Below are 7,636 nucleotides of genomic sequence, written 5' to 3' on the forward strand. Positions count from 1 at the left end.
TTAGCGAGCTGCAACACCCCATTTTGCTTGACTATTTGTATGAATTAACGGCTAAATTGCGTGTTTTATATCAACAGGTTCACAACACCTTGCCTCCGGTCTCTGAGACACCGGGTCACTCCATGGACCCCGGTTCCTGGGTGCTTGTCCGAAACTTCCAGAGGACAAGAAACGACCAGCCCAGATGGACCGGGCCTCACCTCGTCCTCCTGTCTACAAGGTCGACTGTTAGGGTGGAGGGGAAGACCAATTGGGTCCACGGGATCCATTGTAAGAAGATACCCTTCCCTCTGCCACATGACCAATGGGTCCGGAAAGGAGGCACTGACTCAGAGCGCACAACTGATGAACGTGTAAAAGAAGCTAAACGTGATTGTAAGAGTGAGAACATTTTCCAAGAAACTGTGCCACCACCAGAACAATTGAACTCTGTGGAACCTGAACTACTATTTCTGGACCAGACAGTACCCGGGAAAAGACGCTACAATTTACGACCAAGAAAAACAGACTAAAGTAAAAGTGATTTATTTTATGACCCGAGAGAAAAACCTGTGGACTAATAAAAAATGCGTTTTTCCCAAATACTATTTTTGAAAGTGCAGATTCTCCCATCTAGGTAACTTGCTTATTTTTGTTTTTCTTGAACCGCCATCCGGGTTCCGCTGCTAGGGTCGCGGTTGATTAAAGACTTTTGGGTGCAGCTGACGACGATAGGTCGCTGGTTCCGGTTAGTCCAAGGGAGCTGCCCTAGACTGACGGAAGCATCCTTTAGCAGAAACAACCTACCGCCGCGGGCAGCACCTTAGAGAGGATGGAGTTTCCTGATGTGGAGAGGCCTGCCAAACAAATGAACTTTAAGCAGAGACTTTTGAAAACAATGACGAAGAAAAACTTTATAATAATGTGTATTCTTATGCTATTTAGCGTAATGGTCTTTTTGATAAGCTATGTTTTATTCTCTTTTCACGTGACATTTGCGCCCACTACATCACCCATACCTCCCCCTACTGTTTCCTCTCATTCTTTCCACCCTTTGCCTGACCACGAATCAAATAGGAGATTAGAGTTCATTAATAACTCCTTCGTTCAGTTATTACACCAACACCAACTTGTAATGAACACAACCAACTGTTGGGTGTGCGGTCTCATGCCCCACACCGCGGATAGAGGTATCCCCTATTTGGTCCTGCCATTTAGTCGCAATGGGTCAGTATGGGCATATAGGACAATGTTCATATATGCACGAGAAATCCAACCCCTACGTTCTGTAAAAGACAACCTCAAGACTAGCGCCCTAGTCAAGGGTATAGTTGACATGATCAAGGAAGTAACTTCTTACGAAGATACCCCGGATGATGAGATACTTGCATATGTAGGTTGGAATGTGACCGGATATGGCACTACATTAAGTGAGAAACAGCAAGCCAAAAGATCGTCCCCTATCTGGATCGTACCCCATCAAGGTCACCTGTGTCTGCAAGGTATTGGCAAGAATCCCAGAGCTCAGCTAGGGAAGAGTGTCTGTACAGAAACGTATGTTTTTGGATCTCAGACTTCCCCTGCCTTTTTAGCCGCTAAGGATACTTATTTCATCTGCCATGATAGAGCCTATACATGGTTGCCCCCTGACTTCTCGGGCTCATGTTTTGTTTCATTCCTGTTACCTCCCGCCTACACAGCAGCGGCGGATTACCATCGGACAAGGGTAGTTAGAGGTGTTTTGAGTAAAGAAGACACTGCAGGTCAAGAATTTGGTGACTTTGCAATGGGTTTCCTGCCGTTCTGGGGAGCCATGGCTAACAGCAGAAACATAAGGCAATTGACAAGGGTAGTTGAATCCACCGTGATTGAAACTGCTGGTGCCCTTAGTAACCTGGCTGCTGAGCTCCAGTCGGATCGACTGATGACCCTTCAGAACCGGGTCGCTTTGGATGTAATACTTGCGGACCGAGGTGGAGTATGCAAATTGATCCAGTCCAGTTGTTGCATTTTTATTCCAGATAATGCTCCGACAGTGTACGGGGCCATCTCCAAACTACATAAGATTTCCGAATCTATTCATGTGGATAAAGGAGATTGGTCGTTAATGGGATGGTTCTGGGAACTAATATCTGCCTGGGGATGGAAAATTCTGATGGTCATTGGGATGGTCTTAGCCATTCTTTTCCTGTTCTGTCTATGCATACAGTGTGCTCCTGCAATATGTGGCCTCTGTGTTACATCATGTGTAAGGAAGCCTGTGTCAAGACATGAGCTCAGCACTAGAATGATGTTGCAGCAACATCTCAATGACTTTAGGAATATAGATCTGGACTCAGATTAACATAAGGATAGATTAATTGCCTATGTAAGGGCAAAAGGAGGGTCTGTGGTTCTGAAAAATCTAGATTCATAATAGTTCTGGACCCGAGAATAAAAACTTCGTCGAAATAGGACGAATTTGGTATCAAAAGACCGAGAATGACGAGTACATCAAGTACATGTATTTTCGGCATATTCGAGTGACGATTTCACCTCGAAATCGTCATTTACCTTCTAAACCCTTAGCTGCATGTTGCCCCTTACATAGGCCTTAATCCAGTTGAATTTGATTCCACAAGGACACATACTCCTTAATCGACTTCTTCCTGACCCCAGTACAAGTTAGAACCATTGCCCCAGGCCGAACTCGTTAGGTCAGTTCCCTCCCAGTGGCCGAGCAAGATAGCATCTAGGCCCAACCAGCCATAAAACCATTTCAGCGCGCACACCTGCCATATCTCGCTCACATCTTTCTCCACTCCTTTTCTTCACTTGCTTTATGATGGGGAGGTGACCGTTTTTATTAGGGGTCCAGCGATATCTGATGAAATGTTGGGCCTTGCCGGATGATTTGTTATGGGCAGCACGACGTGAAATATGTGCATGTCATCATGACTCTGCTTTTCTTTTGTAATCAGTAACCATAAATGAAATACCACGAATCCAAGGAATGTTTTGCCCAAGGCTGAATATTATGTATAAGAAGAGAAGCCTAACTTCGTGAAAGTGTGCAGTCTCCTGAATATACTCGAATTGTACTTCGAGGACCCTGTCACCTTGGTTGCAGCCAATAAACTAATCTTTGACTTCACCTGGAAGACTCCGAGTTTCTGTAGGTCTGACTCAGGAGAACCCGAGGTCTCTGGGTGTTGATCCCCTGGCACCGCTGGGTTACCGGTTCCGTGCCGGTTCTTAAAAACCCAGTACCTCAGATCCCAAGTCCCACTTCCTAATTATTACCCTTAGTCTATTGTGCCTTTAATGATCTCTGATGTGTGTGTGTGTGTGTGTGTGTGTGTGTGTGTGCGTGTGTGTGTGTGAGTGCATGTGTGTATCTCTTGTTACTGGGTTAGGCCCTCACTGCCTGTAAATTGACAGCGTACATAAATAGGATGGGACCACCAGTGTGTAAGTACTAACTACAATAGCGTCAGGAATTATTTCATGTTCCAGTACCACAGTAGCACAAATTTCAATAAAAAGATTTGGGTTTGTAGTGACACAACAGAGTACAGTAAGACAGTCGTTATTGTAATTGCTTTTTCTAATCCAGCTGTTGTCTTGTTTTTAGGCAGCCTTTAGCCAGATTTGAAATTTGTGGGTGTGTTGGTTTGCATTCAACACGTTTCAACACGTGCACACGTGCAGGCCTGGGCCTTTTTCAAGGCTTAGCAGTTGTGAATGGTGTACAGAGTTTTAAAGTCACCCTGCCTCGATTGGGTTCTTGTAGGAGGACCCGGTCTGATTGACATGCTAATTTCCTCAAGGTGATTCTGCAAGGGCTTCTTATGCCTATTTACCGGAAGGGTCCCTTCAAACCAAGCATGGAGAAGCTACTTCTGTGACATGTAGTGATTGCACAATGTTGGTACCCTTTGCAGAGGAACCAGTAGCCATTTTGAGTAACGGAGTGTGCTCTCCATATGCACAGTGCACCACATCAGGTGCTGTGATGAGAGGGACCACTCAAGCAAGGGAGGCCCCTGAAGCAAATAAGGTAGAGAATGGTCAGGGTAAAAGACAAGCTACTCAAAACAGAAATTCTCTACCGCAATGGATATAGGCGCTATACGTCGCTAATGTATACACCCAGCTCCAGGGGTGTATGCATTAGCGACGTATAGCGCATGTTATCCATTGTGGTAGAGAATTTCTGTTTTTAATAGCTGTGATGAGAGGGGACAGCATTCGGTCCTGTTGCCCCAGTATGCGTTCTGAGTATCACATTGGGTGATTTGTGGAGTGCGATTTGGTTCTTCTTAAGCCCTTAGGCACAGGGTAGGATTGGGATTTAAAATCAGCCCGGGCAGGCTAAAAAAAAGTGGCACACATTTGCATATTCCCTTGCAAAATACTGCTTCAGCGAAATGTAATAAAACAAAGGGGGGGGGGGTTAAAAAAAATGCACGGATTAGTTTACACTCGAGGAACACCTGAAAACAAGTGAGGCCACTTTTGCTCAGGCCCCCTGCACCTCTCAATATACATATATTAATGGGCTGACCCAGCAAGAGAAAGGGAGTGACACCTATGCCGTTGATAAGAGGGAGGTAATGGATGCCCATCTGCCTCCAGAAAGGCCACTCAGGCACCCACTGGCGGCATTGAACAATGCAGAAACTGCCCAAATCGTCCCCCAGGCTGCTCAAAAAAGCAGCCCACAGCTGGAACTGGATACCGGCCCCTCGGGCATTGCCCGAATGCTCTCTTTACCAATCTGACGCTGCTTATGAAGTTTGATTAAGTCCTGGTTTAATAAGATCCCATAAAGATCTGCAGCCTGTTCTTGAAATGGCCAGTCAAACCGAATGATGTGCCCCACCCACACCCCTGATCATCTAAGCACTCGAAGAGATGCCCTGCACCTAAGACGAGCAACATAGTACTCCCAGAATAACCCGGTGCGGTACCTATATCATGGCGGCCAGCCTGAACGTTGTGCGCCCCTCTCACCAAAGCATTGGGCGTTGTGCACCGCGCCCATGGAGAGCATAGCCGCGCGCTCTCTCCATTGTCAATGGCCGCATTTCTGATATGCTTCTAAACACTGGTTGAGGTTTCAAAACCTCAACATGATTAAGAACAAAAGCTTACGAGTTCTTTAATTATTGGTGAAAGCTGCAAAATTCAAAAATAAAATAATAATAATAAAATAAGGCAGGAGAGTCAGACGTCAGTGGCAGAGAAGGCATTATTCCCCAGGCCCTTCATAGGGTCCCAAACTTCTACAGCATTTATTTATAGATGTTAACAAAGTGTCCCTGTTTATTAATGACACAACAGATAATGACCCTAGCTGGTTCCAGACGATGTGTCTGCTGTTTCTTCTCTTTGTTTGCAGGACATATATATTTATATATTTTTAATTTTAAGAAATGTCTTGTCCTATGGGAGATCCACTCTTAAGCGGTTGACTCTGGCCCCGGGGACAATTTCTGACATGCCTGAATAAGGCACATTAATGCTTTACCTTGTAAATGAAAGACTGATTAGTTACTGCAAGAAATTGCACAATTTTACTGTGCATTTTTTCAGAATCACGTTCTTTGCGCACTCCGTGGGGGATTTCTTATACATCATGAAGTTTCCAGTTGAAAATGCAATTTTCTGTTGCATATGTTCCCTACAAGGTCACGTCTGCCGTTCTATTTGCAACTGTAACTACCTGTCACTTATTAAGAGTGCCCACTGTGCAACAAACCATTTACAAATTCCACTGGACCCAGCGCTAAGCTATGATGGATAAACGTGCCATTAAAAAGTGTGTACCTGAGCGCAATGATAAATGAGTTTGCCATTAAGCAACATAAGGTTAAACTGCACGCCACAGGCTGCTTTTGACGTGATTCCCCTAATTATTGTTGCATATCATTAAAATAGTACTTCGCAGAACCCCTCATGCGACTACAACATATGTTTGGTAATATTGTATCTCACAATAATTGTAGTAAATGCTCTTTATGATAACATTTTCACGAATGATTTAAGAATGAATTTTCTTCTTAGCTTGTAACCTTCAGACTAAACTAAAAACAAAATCAGTATCACACGGGACATTCATTCACCTCTAGAACTATTGCTTATTCTGTTGTTTAAAAAAGTATATTAGTAACATACTATATTGTTGATCTGGAACCCAACACTTTTATATACTTGCTCAAATGCAGACTTCTTGGATTAGGTCAATTACTTGTTCTTCAAGTCAGAAAAAAACTGCGCTCTAAAGTAGTATGTATGGTTCATCGATTCAGAGATGAGAAAAATAAATGTGGCAATTGATGTAGATTCAAAATAAAATTTTGAGTAATCTGTACAAATAAATGGAATGGCGATGACTTACAGAATGTACTGGTCTGGAGATCTGGCGTGGTACAGTTTATTGAAATAACCATGTACATACTATAATATGATCTAAGACCCTGCCAGGAGCAAGGATGTTGCCACCATGAGTAGAGATTTTGATACAGCTCAGCCAAAATTTCTATTGACATATGAACAGTGAAAGACCTCAGGGCCACATGGAACCCTTCCACCTTAATCAGACATGGAACATTAGCATCACACATACCAAAAACTAAGTGCCAAAGGTCCAGTCAGCAGGACACTGTAGCTTGCACCACCCATTACCCCTCTCACCGTCTCCAATGACAGAACCAACACAACTACTGACCATCACACCGCACAAGTGTGCCTATTCAGACTATTCCAGCCCCGCCCCCCGAAAGCTATAAAAAGGTTTTCGAGGTAGGTTTAAGTCATTTTTAACTCCTTCGGTGCTCATGACAAGTCCTTCGGTGCTCATGACGAGCCCAGCTCGTCATGAGTCACAATGGAGCTGTGCTCATGACAAGCTGGGCTCGTCATAACGGCTGCATGCCGCCCACGCACGATTGATTCCCCGCCTGTGCGGGCAAATTAATCAGTGGGTGGGGTCGTTACGAGCCCAGCTCGTCATGATCACAGCTCCACTGTGAGTCATGACGAGCTGGGCTCGCCACGAGCACTGCGGCGCCGCACTCCCCCCCACTCCCCCGCACCATGGGGGAATTACCCCCGCAGCGAAGGGTTAACGTGTATTGAATTAATAACCCACTGTAATGTTCATCTGTAATTTAGACAAACAATGCCACCATGTGGCAGATTGCCATAAGTGCTCGGTGTTGACAATTAAGTGTAGGTGCTGCGCACCTGAAACCACCGGCTGCAATTAGGCACTTACTCAACCGGGAAAGAGCAACACAGGATATAACAAACTTCCCTTTCCACACTAAGCATCCATGTGAGGACACAGTACATACTAAAGAACAAACTACAACCTGACAATACTCAAATTCTACAACCTGACACTATACAACACTACATGCCAAACACTGGAAACAGCCTTTACAACTCAACCTTTGCTACCCATACCTTTACCCTTTATCCATTACAATGCATATACCTTTACTACAAATGACTTTACTACTCAAACGTTGTCCACACATATGCCTTTACCAGACATGCCTTTACATCGAAAATGTAAGTATTTCACAGCTTAGTGTATTTTTTATACATATTAAATATTATTTATATCTATATATACACATACATATATGTAAATCTATATATATAGTTA

Source organism: Lissotriton helveticus, chromosome 6, assembly GCF_964261635.1.
Source record: "Lissotriton helveticus chromosome 6, aLisHel1.1, whole genome shotgun sequence".
Classification (NCBI taxonomy): Eukaryota; Metazoa; Chordata; class Amphibia; order Caudata; family Salamandridae; genus Lissotriton; species Lissotriton helveticus.